General features: G+C 48.7%; 1 protein-coding gene across 1 annotated transcript in view; it reads right to left on the bottom strand.

The window, feature by feature from the left end:
• The window catches only part of LOC142302935 (uncharacterized), a 62,441-nt gene that overhangs the window by 34,114 nt on the left and 14,316 nt on the right, over nucleotides 1–14,011 (bottom strand). The gene's annotated exons all lie outside the window — the stretch shown is intronic.

The raw sequence follows: 14,011 nt of genomic DNA, 5'->3' as shown, positions 1-14,011 counted from the left end.
TCACTCCCCCTCCGGCAGCCGAGAATATCAGCCGCAGCTGCCCCGGCACTGTCGCATGCAATATGCGGCAGCGCCGGCGTGTCGTCGGCTCTTCTTGCCACCGTGTAGCAGTGGTGACAAGGTAATACAAGGGGTTAATGGTGATGGGGGACCACCGCCATTAACCCCAGGCTTGATCATGGCAGCGTCTATGTGACAGCTGACATGATCAACCCGTAAGTAAAGTGAATAAGACACAGACACCGAAAAATCCTTTATTTTAAATAAAACCAACAAGCCTCGTTCACCATTTTATTAACCCCCTCCCAAACAAAGCTCCGGCGTAATCCACACAGCTCCGGCTCCTGCGTCCTGCACTGCTTCCATCCAGCCGCGACTGTCACAGACACAGGCTGAATGCAGCAGACAGCAGAGGTAATTACCGGTCATTTCCCACGGCCGGTAATGTGAACTCACTGCCGACCGTGGGAAATGCAGCGATCTGTCCTCTATCTATCTATCTATCCCTCTGTCTGTCTATCTATCTATCCCTCTATCTATTCTTCTGTCTATCTACTATCAGAATTAAATGTATTTTTTTTTTTTTCTTCAATGTGCTTTATTGCATTGAATGCAATAAAGCACATCCCAACCCGCACGCGGCAAAACCGCGGCAATACCGCGAACAATACCGCGGTAAAGCCGCGGCAAACCGCGGCAAACCGCATGCGGTTTTCGGGTGCGGTTTCCCGCGGTTTTTTACCGCGGGTGCGGTAATCTTTGAGAGGATGCGGAATTTTCTCAAGAAAATTCCATTTCCCAGTGCGCACAGAGCCTAAAAATATTCCTAAGCACTTTAAGGAGAAACACGGTTGCAACTGGCGTCAACTGAGGTTTTGCGGGATAGATAAGATTAATCTTGGCATGAGAGGTGGCAATATTAAAAATATTTTGTACCAAAGGGAGGCCAGATGGATCACGGTTCTGAATACCATCAAGCCACAAGGTCTCAATGATGCCATCAGTTTTAAGCCCTTTCTTGTATAGTGCCTGATCTCATTCCGCCTCCTATTTGATTCTATTTACAATTAATAAAGCCTTCTGCATGAGATTTATACTGTAATTATTACTATTTTTAGTTGTTATATATATAATCTCTGGTTTGGTGGTTGCTATGCATCCTTGCTAAAATCATGTTTTTAATTTTGTTTTTTAATTTTATTTATAGATCTGACTGCTTATTTCCCCATTTTTTCTACAACTATGGCTGAAGAAATTATTTCGGGCAACATATCTGTAATAAAGGCTAATGGACTCAAGAAGATTCCTTAATAACTTATTCATACTGTTATGATTTGTAATTTTTGGCCATATAATCTAATCTACTATATATATGCATATTATATCTATTGGATTACTGTTTTGCACCTGCCCTTCTATTTGCCCACTCTCTGACGTAATTTTGGCTTCCTGCCTGTGCGCGCGCCGGCTCCCCGATGCCTCTCTTTCCGGTGCCCGGCGTCCATTTGGATACACGTGATTGTGCGTCCGCATCACGTTTTTCCTGGACGCCGACGTGCTGGATGGGACGGGCATCTGCGGGCCGGCGCGCGCCGCGATAGGCTGGCAAGTGCTACATGTGGGAGATTTAAGCAACCAGGTACACAGCCTCCACACCTCCGGACGAAGCAGTTGCGAAACGCGCGTCGAGGTGTGGGCGGTGTGTCCTGGTGGGGGCATTATCTTGGTGAGTATTATCTCCCCTTCATTGAGCTTTCTTTATCCCGGTTGGACATATTTAATCCTATTACCGGGATCTTACTTAATCACCGGCTTTGAATGACTATTCATTCCTTTGTTATCCCATGCCGGTTGTTGTGGATATACCTGGCACAGGATGTATTAATTAACCTTACATTTGCATATGGTTCATTGTTATTTATATTACTAACTGCAAGCTAAATTGCTGCTATGTCTTACAGGATTATTTAATCTTCACACCTGTACTGCTTTTTACAGCAGCTTTGGTCAGTATTTCCTGCAAGTGTTATATCAGGATTATCTGTTATCTTATGCCGATTGCTGTGGATATACCTGGCACAGGATATATTAATTAACCGTGTATATTTTACATAGTTTATTGCTACTATCAACTGCTAGTTAATTTGCTGCTATGTCTTACAGGATTATTTAATCCCTAAAATTGTACTGCTTTTCATGGCAGCTTTTGATCAGTTCTTGCAAGCGATATATTGATCTATCTGTTATATATTGTGATTGATCATTTTATTGTAATTATGTATGCAATAATAATAGGTTAGTCCTGTTATATTATCTAACATCCATATTGTACGATCTATATGCCTTATCATCATTCCAATTACATGTTGTAGTTTGGCTGCTGCTGTATTTTGCAGGACTACTATGTCTTGAACTGTCTATCTGCTCTCTACGGTAGCCTCCATTGATACTATTAGCAAACGGCATAATGGTATTTATTACTGGATTTACTGCTGACTAATCATTTTTTAGTGATATTATGACTTTATAACTGATCTTACCAAATATGTATAGTTAGTTTTGCTATGCTGCAACAGTGATTATGTATATTCATTACTAACATAGGTCTGTGATTCTCTTTAAAATAGGAGCTCTTCAATTAATATTCATCACAGAGAAAATCACATATCCTAGATTATTGGAAGCTCTTATACTGTGAATTACAATAAGAGTAGCCCCCTACCTACCACACCGTCCATCTTGTCTGTTGTGTTGATTTTAATTCACTTTCTGTTTGTGTATGTCCTCTCTAATCACGCATGCAATTAAAAATAAAAATAAAAATATTTTTGTATTTTTGCAAAATATTATTGTGCATCTTGCCTTTATTTATGGTCGCAATGAATATAAGACTAGGTCACATTTCTTTATTAACATCTTTGTTGATGGGCTCGGGGACTAGTAGGATCCCTTTTTTCCCCACTTCTTGCCCACAGATTCGAACATTCATCCACACAACTCCTGTGACCGGGATCGGTTGTTGATTAGCAGCAATCACCCGGATCAGGGTCTCTTTCTCTGGTCTGGCCAATGTCTGGAAATGTTGATTGAAATATGCTTCTGGCATCGTCGTCACTTGTGACCCAGTATCTATCAAGCAATTCACTGGGACACTCTCGAATTCAGCACGTAGGATGGGACAACCAGCGATCAAATGTTCGTTATGATACGGAGCGGCCTCCCTTCTCGCCTCCCCTGCAGAGTGCCGCACTACTGCGGGGGTTGGTAGTTTAACGATGGCTTCCGTTGGCTTTGAGTGTTATTCCGGCACCCCCTGGCAATATGCCCCCGACCTCCACATCCCCAGCAGTGGATGTCTTCTCCTCGCTGGGGAATACCTCGTGCCTCTGGTGGCTGACGAGAGGAAGCCTGCAGCCTCCAGTCCCCCATTGGTAGAGCCGAGGAATTATTGCGTGAGTATAATGGGCCAGGTTGGGAGGAGGAGGATGCAGCTGGGTAGGGATGTTCACCAGACAAGTCCCTCATTCTTTGCTCCATCTGGGTCAGCTTCTCCTGTACGTTGAGAACAGATTTCTGTAAATCTTGCACCACCTGGACCAGTCCCACCTGGCAGTTTGGGTCCACTCTGGAGGTGGCGGTTTGGACGCGCACCACCCCAGATGCGTAACTTTCTTCTTTACTTCGGGCTACTGCTTCTGCTAGGATTTGACGAAAAGTAAGAGCCGGATTCGCTCGGACCCGTTCTTCCAGGGCTCGCCGCAAGGATACGCTATGCAATCCCAGAATAAACTGTTCCCGGAGTATCCGGTCGGTAGAGCCTATGCCGCCGAGTCCATCTGACTCCTTTCTCTGGACCTCCGCTAACACTTCTTGTAGTTATGTTGCATACTTAGAGTTCCCTTCTTCATCCCGCTGCAGCCTCGAAAAAAATTTGGCGCGAAGATGTCCCGCGCTAGCAGTCTCGCCATAGATCTCTTCCAAGAATCCAACTAACTCTTTCAGGGTACTACGGGTGGGTTCTGGTTGTAGACAGACATTTCTACGTGCTTCTCCCTCTAGGGCAGTCAAAGCGATGTCCACCTCAAGCTCTGGGCCGATGATATACACTTTCAGGGTGCTCTGCAGCCGGGACACCCAGTCGCACAGTGCCATGTTATTGCCATCGAATTTTGGTAGCACACTAAATATGGTGCCCATTGGAAGTGTCCTTGCAGGGGTTCCACCATTGCCCACAGCACCCCCATTAATATTAGCATTCCCGCCGTTGCTGTCTGCTGCCTCCATCTTGATGACTGTACCCTGCTCGCAGCGCCACTTGAAGCGATGGCCGAGAGGACCACCGCAGTGCAGAGTAGGTTACAGTACACAAGACGAGGTGCGAACAACAAGGGTGTATTTATTAACAGGCGGGGAAAGATGTGGAGAAGGCAGGTTCAGGCACGGAGTATACAGTGGCAAAACGTGATTTAACAACACTTTTGTATTCTCTAGTTGGTCCGCTCAATAGCACGGTGCTCCAACTATTACAGGTTCTCGAAACACAAAAACAGTCAGGTACAATGCTACTCTACACGTAACCTCTCTGGCCTCTGCTAAACGGGCCACACGGATGCCGTGTTCTACCTACTGAAGCCTACTTTAGCCCCTAGTATGTGCACAATATTCAACTCACAGTGATGCTGGGGACGTGGATCCAGTCCCGGGGGCCCCCCAACAACAGTCTCATCCGGAGGTGCGCACTTCTCCTGGGCCGGGTTAAGGAGATCAAAATCTTCTTCTTGCTTCAGATTCCTCGCTGGTTCCCTGTTATCTGCAAGTCTCTCTCTCGATTCAGAAGAAAAACTCCAATCCTCCGAGACACACCGGCTGTGTGTTCCTTCACATGCATCTAAAATCAAAACAGAAACTCACTTCTCTTCTTACACTCGGGCTGTCCATTAGCACACTTTCTGCAGGGGGAGCAGAACATTCCATTACCCCTCAACACGGGGAGGTTTCTGTCTCTTAAAGTGGCAGAGTGTTTCTTATTGTCCATAGCAGTAGCACCCCCCAATATTTTTGCACCAAAATTCCGTCTTCATCGAGAAAGCGCGTGAAGTCTAAGCCTCGCCCTTCGTCTTCCTTGTGAGGCCGGAAACGGAAGTTCCTAGAGGGCCACGGTCAGCGAGAGAGTGCTGTGAAAAGTCCGAGGGGGCGGGCCAGAATGTGTTACTAGTGGAAGTGAAGCAGGGACGCCAGGACTCTGCGAGAACGTTCCTGGAAGACGCAGTGGCAAGATGGCGGAGCGAGACTGATCCCCAGAGCGTGCTGTCCCTGGGACCGCGGCATGGATAGAGGAGGAAATGGAGCAGCTATGCAGGAGAATGCGGACGCAGTTCTTATTCATCCTTAACCACTGGAGGAAAGAGATGAGGAGCCTGGCGGGTGGCGGTGTGAGCCCGTGAGATCGAAATCCCACGTGAAGAGAGGGTAAGCGGTTACCCAGTCCCTATTGATTGCCCAAATCCGGCCACAGCGGCTGAGGGATCCGGACCGTTCCCACTTGCGGTGAGCACTCCACCACCAACTACCCCATCCTCGGCGGGCGCTGATCTGCCCCTACCAACCCCGGCAGCGGAACCTTCAATGTATTTGCCAGAAGCTCCAGCTGCAGACCAAGACTCTGCAGCCACCTCATTCCAGCCACGGCAGTGATCACCTAGACACCGGCCAGACCAGACCCGGCCGCATCACCGGGCCCGTCCTCAGAGGCGGAGCACCCGGACCCTGCAGCCCCGACTGCGGAGAAGTCGGTTCTTCAGTTTACACCTACGAAGGGCCGTATTTACCACTAGCCACCCGTGGTCCTGTGCCTGGGGCGGCAAGTTGTGGGGGGCGGCACCTTCTGGCAGCAAAATAAAAAATATTTTTTTTACACATCCTCTCCGTTAGACATTCGATTAAATCCGCTATGTTTTCGGAGGGAGGAGGGGGGAGATGTGCACCGCCATTTATTTGTATCCGCGTCAATTAAGACGTGAATGCAGAAAAACTGCGGCGGCCGGGCACAGGGAGCTGATTGACCCCGGAACTGCCAGCGCCTGCCTTCTGGGGTCACAGGCGCGCGCCAATCAGCTCCTTCCTCTGTGCTGCGTCCAGTGCTGTATGGACATCACATGCAGAGCTCACAGCAGGACGCCGCGGAGGACAACGCGATGGAAGCCGGTGTCAGAAGAGGATACTCACATGAGTCAGGAAGATGGCGGCGGGCACTGGAACAGGTAAGTGCTCGCAGAGCTGAAGATTCAGAAGGAGTGTTTGGGTGTCTCTAATGCAGTCTGGAGATCTGCGCATGCGGTGGGGGGAGAGAGGCTGATACTGGGGGAGACTTGGGGGAAGAGAGGCTGATACTGCGGGATACTTGGGGGAAGAGAGGCTGATACTGGGGGAGGCTGGGAGGAGGGAGGCTGATGCTGGGAGAGGCTGATGCTGGGGGAGGCTGGGAGGAGAGAGGCTGATGCTGGGGGAGTCTGGGAGGGGGGAGGCTGATGCTGGGGAGGCTGATGCTGGGGGAGACTGGGAATGGGGAGGCTGATGCTTGGAGAGGCTGGGAGGGGTGAGACTGATGCTGGGGAAGGCTGATGCTGGGGGAGGCTGGGAGGAGAGAGGCTGATGCTGGGGGAGGCTGATGCTGGGGGAGGCTGGGAGGAGAGAGGCTGATGCTGGGGGAGGCTGATGTTGGGGGACGCTGGGAGGAGAGAGGCTGATGCTGGGGTGGGGGAGGCTGATGCTGGGGGAGGCTATGAGGAGAGAGGCTGATGCTGGGGGAGGCTGGGAGGAGAGAGGCTGATGCTGGGAGGAGAGAGGCTGATCCTGGGGGAGGCTGGGAGGAGAGTGGATAATGCTGGGGGAGGCTGATGCTGGGAGAGGCTGGGAGGAGAGAGGCTGATGCTGGGGGAGGCTGATGCTGGGGGAGGCTGGGAGGAGAGAGGCTGATGCTGGGGGAGGCTGATGCTGGGGGAGGCTGGGAGGAGAGAGGCTGATGCTGGGGGAGGCTGATGTTGGGGGAGGCTGGGAGGAGAGAGGCTGATTCTGGGGTGGGGGAGGCTGATGCTGGGGGAGGCTATGAGGAGAGAGGCTGATGCTGGGGGAGGCTGGGAGGAGAGAGGCTGATGCTGGGAGGAGAGACGCTGATCCTGGGGGAGGCTGGGAGGAGAGAGGCTGATGCTGGGGGAGGCTGGGAGGGGGAGGCTGATGCTGGGGGAAGCTAATGCTGGGGGAGGCTGATGCTGGGGGAGGCTGGGAGGAGAGAGGCTGATGCTGGGGGAAGCTGGGAGGAGAGAGGCTGATGCTGGGGGAGGCTGGGAGGAGGGAGGCTGATGCTGGGAGGGGGGAGGCTGATGCTGGGGGAGGCTGGGAGGTGGAGGCTGATGCTGGGGGAAGCTGATGCTGGGGGAGGCTGATGCTGGGGGAGGCTGATGCTGGGGGAGGCTGGGAGGAGGGAGGCTGATGCTGGGGGAGGCTGATGCTGGGGGAGGCTGGGAGGAGAGAGGCTGATGCTGGGAGAGGGTGGGAGGAGCGAGGCTGATGCTGGGGGAGGCTGGGAGGAGAGAGGCTGATGCTTGGAGAGGCTGATGCTGGGAGAGGCTGGGAGGAGAGAGGCTGATGCTGGGGGAGACTGATGCTGGGGGGGTTGGGAGGAGAGAGGCTGATGCTGGGGGGAGGCTGGGAGGAGAGAGGCTGATGCTGGGGGAGGCTGATGCTGGGGGAGGCTGGGAGGAGAGAGGCTGATACTGGGGGGGCTGATGATGGAGGAGGCTGGGAGGGGGAGACTGATGCTGGTGGAGGCTGGGAGGATAGAGACTGATGCTGGGGGAGGCTGGGAGAAGAGAGGCTGATTCTGGGAGAGGCTGGGAGGAGATGGATTGATGCTGGGAGGAGAGAGGCTGATGCTGGGAGGAGAGAGGCTGATGCTAGGGGCAGAGAGGTTGATGCTGGGGGCAGAGAGGCTGATGCTGGGGGCAGAGAGGCTGATGCTGGGGGAAGCTGGGGGCAGAGAGGCTGACGCTGTGGGAAGCTGGGGGAGAGGCTGATGCTGGGGGAAGCTGGGGGAGAGAGGCTGATGCTGGGGAAAGAGAGGCTGATGCTGGGGGAGGCTGGGGGAGAGAGGCTGATGCTGGGGGAGGCTGGGGGAGAGAGGCTGATGCTGGGGGAGAGAGGCTGATGCTGGGGGAGAGGCTGCTGCTGGAGGTGGGGGAGAGAGGCTGCTGCTGGAGGAGTGGGAGACAGGGGCCAATGCTAGAGACAGAGGACAAGGGTTGAGGGATAGTGCAATGACAAAATCGATGGGGGGAGTGTAAGGACTCAGAATGAGAGGGGGGCAGCATTGGGAGCTCGTTATGGAGAAGAGCTGCACACCAGTCACAATGTATAGGGGAATAATGAAAAGCAGAACTGCTATGGGAATTCTAGACTGAAAAATACAATGGACTATCTGAAAATAGTGAAAAACATGAAAATGGTATCTGCATAACTGCTATGAATAATAGGAATGAGAGATATTTAGCCATTGTATTGATCAATGCAAAGGAGCCCCAAACCAAACGCCAAGGTAATCTCTATTTTTGGGGTCCCTAACCTATGTGTGACCTCACCTGCAGTTAAAAAAACTTGCTCTGTATGGGAAGCAAAGGACCAAGCTATATATGTGAAATAAGACACATGGCTATGGGTGGGGCCGGGTTCTCAGACAGAAAATGCATATTAATTAAAGAATGGACGTCTGGAACACCAATGGTGTGAACAGGATGCAAAACTCTACTTTCACATATATAGCTTGGTCCTTTGCTTCCCATACAGACCAAGTTTTTTAACTGCAGGTAAGGTTACACATAGGTTAGGGATCCCAAAAATAGAGATTACCTTGGCGTTTGGTTTTGGGGCTCCTTTGCATTGATCAATACAATGGCTAAATATCTCTCATTCCTATTATTCATAGCAGTTATGCTGATACCATTTTCATGTTTTTCACTTTTTTCACATAGTCCATTGTATATTTCAGTCTAGTATTCCCATAGAAGTTCTGCTTTTCATTATTCCCCTATACATTGTGACTGGTGTGCAACACTTTATCCTATTGTTTAGTTGTATAATTTTGAGTTTTGCACCCTGTTCAACCTGAAAGTGAAAGTAAAGAAACACACACAGCGAAAAATCCTTTATTTGGAATAAAAGACAAAAAAACACCTCTTTATTAATCCCCAAATACCCCTCCAGGTCCAACGTAATCCACATGACACGAAGCTGCAGCAGCACCGTAGAACACCATCACGCTGTATCAGCTCCACATAGCAATGAAGAAAATTGCGCTGTCAGCAGAGACTTCAGCAATGCAGAAGTCAAGATGACCAAATCTGCCTATCTTTATCATTAGAGGCAGTAGACTAGTGGATAGAGCGCTCATCTAAGAAACATAACTTTAGTTCTAATCCCGGTCCCGATAAAGAATTTTTTTTTATTATTTTTTTATTTTTAATTTTAAGTTATAATTATATATTTATAATTTAATTTAATTATGCACTGAGGGGAGGAGCCGGACATCAGCTGTGAGCCGCGGGACACACCTCTAAAATCGGAGCAGTTCACGGAATGAGGCTGCATTGCTCTCTCCTCTCTCTCCTCTCTCTCCTCTCTCTCTTCTCTCTTTCTCTCTCTCTTTCTCTCTCTCTCTTTCTCTCTCTCTTTTTCTTTTTCTCTCTGTCTCCCAAGGAGAGGGAAGAAAGTGTTTCAGGGAGGGCTGAGAAAGCATACTACAGACAAGGAGAGGGAAGAAAGTGTTTCAGGGAGGGCAGAGAAAATATACTACAGACAAGGAGAGAGAAGAAAGTGTTTCAGGGAGGGCAGAGAAAATATACTACAGACAAGGAGAGGGAAGAAAGTGTTTCAGGGAGGGCAGAGAAAATATACTATGGACATGGAGAGGGAAGAAAGTGTTTCAGTAGGGCAGAGAAAACATACTATATTATAATATAATTATTTATTTATAATTATAATTTAATTATGCACTTAGGGGAGGAGCCGGACATCAGCTGTGAGCCGCGGGACACACCTCTAAAATCGAAGCAGTTCACGGAATGAGGCTGCATTGCTCTCTCCTCTCTCTCTCTTTTTCTCTCTGTCTCCCTCTCTCTCTTTTTCTTTCTTCTCTCTCTCGTCTCTCTCTCTCTCCGCTCTCTCTCTCCTCTCTCTTTTTCTCTCTCTCTCTCTTCTCTCTTCTCTCTCTCTCTCTCCTCTCTCTCTCCTCTCTCTTCTCTCCTCTCTCTTTTCTCTCTCTCTCTTTTCTCTCTCTCTCCTCTCTCTCTCCTCTCTTTCTTCTCTCTCTCTCAGACCAGGCGATGATCAGCTGATGCGGTCACCTTGCGGAATCAGCTGACACTATAAGTCGAGCGGTGAGGCCGGCATTTTACCGCCCGACCGGCTAAACTATCAGCTGATGCTGTCGGACAGGAGTCTGCACTGAAGTGTGTAGTTTGTTTGGGTTTTTTTGCACTGATGCATCAGCTGATTGTATAAAAGCCATTTATACAATCAGCTGCTATGTCATGTGATTCAGGCCCTTGAACCTGACACATCATCTGATCGCTTTGCCTTCCAGCAAACCGATCAGATGATATTGGATCCGGATTGGACAGCACTTGACCCTTGACCCAGGATTACTGAGGAGGGGAGTTCTTTATTTCAATAAAGATGGAGTCACTAATTGTGTTGTGTTTTATTTCTAATAAAAATATTTTTTTGTGTGTTATGTTTTTTTTTATCTGTACTAGAAATTCATGGTGGCCATGTCTAATATTGGCGTGACACCATGAATTTCGGGCTTAGGGCCAGTTGATAATATACAGCTAGCCCTAACCCCATTATTACCCAGTGAGCCACCCGTCACCAGGGCAGCTGGAAGAGTTGGATACAGCGCCAGAAGATGGCGCTTCTATGAAAGCGCCATTTTCTGGGGCAGCTGCGGACTACAATTCACAGCAGGGGTGCCCAGAAAGCTTGGGCACCCTGAGCTGCGGATTCCAATCCCCAGCTGCCTAGTTGTACCTGGCTGGACACAAAAATTGGGCAAAGTCCACGTCATTTTTTTTAGTTTATTTCATGAAATTCATGAAATAATTTAAACAAAAGGGCTTCCCTATATTTTTGGTTCCCAGCCGGGTACAAATAGGCAGTTGGGGGCAGCCCATAGCTGCCTGCTGTACCTGGCTAGCATACAAAAACATGGCGAAGCCCACGTAATTTTTTTGGGGGGCAAAAATCTCCTGCATACAGTCCTGGATGGAGTATGCTGAGCCTTGTAGTTCTGCAGCTGCTGTCTGTCTGTATGGAGGAGCGCAGACAGCAGCTGTAGAGCTACAAGGCTCAGCATGCTCCATTCACTAGTGTATGCAGGAGAGCAGACAGCAGCTGCAGAACTACAAGGCTCAGCATACTCCATCCAGGACTGTATGCAGGAGTTTTTTGCCCACCAAAAAAAAGACATGGGCTTCGCCATATTTTTATATGCTAGCCAGGTACAGCAGGCAGGTACGGCTGCCCCCAACCCCCAGCTGCCTATTTGTACCCAGCTGGGAACTAAAAATATAGAGAAGCCCTTTTCTTAATTATTTCATGAATTTCATGAAATAATTTAAAAAAAAAATGACGTGGGCTTCGCCCCATTTTTGTGTCCAGCCAGGTACAACTAGGCAGCTGGGGATTGGAATCCGCAGCACAGGTTAGCCCGAGGTTTCTGGGCGCCTCTGCTGCAAATTGTAGTCTGCAGCCGCCCTAGAAAATGGCGCTTTCATAGAAGCGCCATCATCTGGCACTGTATCCAACTCTTCCAGCTGCCATGGTGACGGGTGGCTTGCTGGGTAATTATGAGTTAATACTAGCTTTGTTTTACTAGCTAGTATTAAGTCAGAGATTCTTAATGTCAGGCAAGTTTGACCCGGCCATTAAGAATCTCCAATAAAGGGTTAAAAAAAACACACCACACAGAGAAAAAAATACTTTAATAGAAATAAATACACAGACACATTAGAGACTCCATGTTTATTACTCCCTGTCAGCCCTCCACGATCCTGCTCTTCTGTCTTCTTTCTCCTTTAACCCATGCAGTTCTGCTACATCAGACAGCGCTGCATGGGAGGAAGACGCTGCTGCTCCGTGCAGTCTAATCACTCAGTGAGTGAGCAGCAGCTGCGTGCTGTAAGCGGTGATGTCATCGCTGACAGGCGCATTGCTTTAGCAACGGTAATCTCCGTTATTGACCGGCTGTTGCAGCCGGTGAATAACGTGACGAGGAAGCAGAACGGGGAAGCCGACTATGTGCCAGAGCATCTCGCTGATACACGGGGATGCACAAACGAGCACCGCGTATCGGACAGATGCACTGACAAGACCTAGCAATGACGTCATAGCCATGTGACCAGTCTGTAGCCAATGAGATAATAGACACGTGACTGGTCACATGCTTTTTTGACGTCACGGAAGGTCCTATCATCAGTGCTGGTTACCGGGAGGACGCAGCAATTATCGGAAGGAAAAGCAGCGGGTGACAGAGTGCAGGATGTGGCGCGGGGACAGGTAAGTGTTATGGCAAGGTTTATTAACTGTATGTGTACATTTATAATGTGTTCGACGAACCGAACGGAACTCGAGCCTCTAGAGGCTCGCTCATCTGTACTCCAGACCTGAACCCCATTGAAAACCTCTGGAATGTAATCAAGAGGAGGATGGATAGTCACAAGCCATCAAACAAAGAACTGCTTACATTCCTGCACCAGGAATGGCATAAGGTCACCCAAAAGCAGTGTGAAGACTGGAGGAAAGCGGCCAAGACGCAGGAAAGCTGGGATTACACATCATGGTTATTCCACAAAATATTGATTTCTAAATCTTCCTGAGGTAAAACATTATTATATTGTTGGGTGTAAATGATGAGGAACTTGTTTTCTTTGCATTATTTGAGGTGAAAGCGCTGTGCATTTTGTGCATTCTGTGCATTGTTTTGTTATTTCACCATTTCTCATTTTCAGAAAATAAATACAAAATGTATTGCTTGGAAATTCGGAGACGTCGTCAGTAGATTATAGAATAAAGAACAATTTATATTTTACTCAGAAATAGAGAAAAATCAGAAAAACTGACAATTGTGCAGCGGAGTCTTCATTTTGCCAGAGCTGTATGTGTGTGAACGCTAAAATGGAATAAGTTCTATAGTAAAGCTACCAATGATCAGTGTCATGAATGTGATTTACATCAGGAGGATTTTCACTCTACTTCAATAGCTGATGACGGTCGAAGTGAAGAGGGAACGGCCCTTCACCACCTTAGCTAGAAGCATTAACATCACCGCCCAGTGACACCACTTTTATTGACCTCTTCGTTCAGATAGCAACTCAAAGGCTTGAAGATTGGGATTGTGGAATGCGTAATGACCCCATAAAAACCAACCCTAACCATGAGAATAATTCGGCAATAGAAACTCTTATGCGATATAATAAAATAACAATAAAGCCTGGAGGGGGAATCTTGTGACTATGGAGAATAAGGACTATAAGGCGAGTGCCTATGGATCCTAGAGGATACCAAGTTCTATAAAAAGCTCTCAACCAACCACATGGGAAAGTACAAAGAGGAGTTGAGTTACATCCTACATGAAGCATAACCCAAGGACCTTATAGACGGTAGGGAGCTAGAGATTTCATGTTGGTGGAACATCTGCAGATCCCAACTTTTTACAGTGTTCCCAAGGTCCACAAAGTGCTTACGATTCTGAGAGGAGGCCCTATCATGTCAGGGGTGGGGCTATACCGAAAAGGCTCACATTTACGATGTGTTGAGGACATCTTAAACCGCTTTGCCATAATAGTGCCATCAGAGATACGGAGTGCGCCGGCCAATCATAGCCAGTACGTAGCATAATTGGAATAGCTCCGGAAATGCCCAAAGCCTAAAAGGTTGCTGATTGGCTGCTCTGCAACCTTTC

This window comes from Anomaloglossus baeobatrachus, chromosome 1, assembly GCF_048569485.1.
Source record: "Anomaloglossus baeobatrachus isolate aAnoBae1 chromosome 1, aAnoBae1.hap1, whole genome shotgun sequence".
In the NCBI taxonomy this organism is placed as follows: Eukaryota; Metazoa; Chordata; class Amphibia; order Anura; family Aromobatidae; genus Anomaloglossus; species Anomaloglossus baeobatrachus.
Note: the sequence above shows the minus strand (reverse complement) of the source record. Positions and strands in the feature narration are given on the sequence as shown.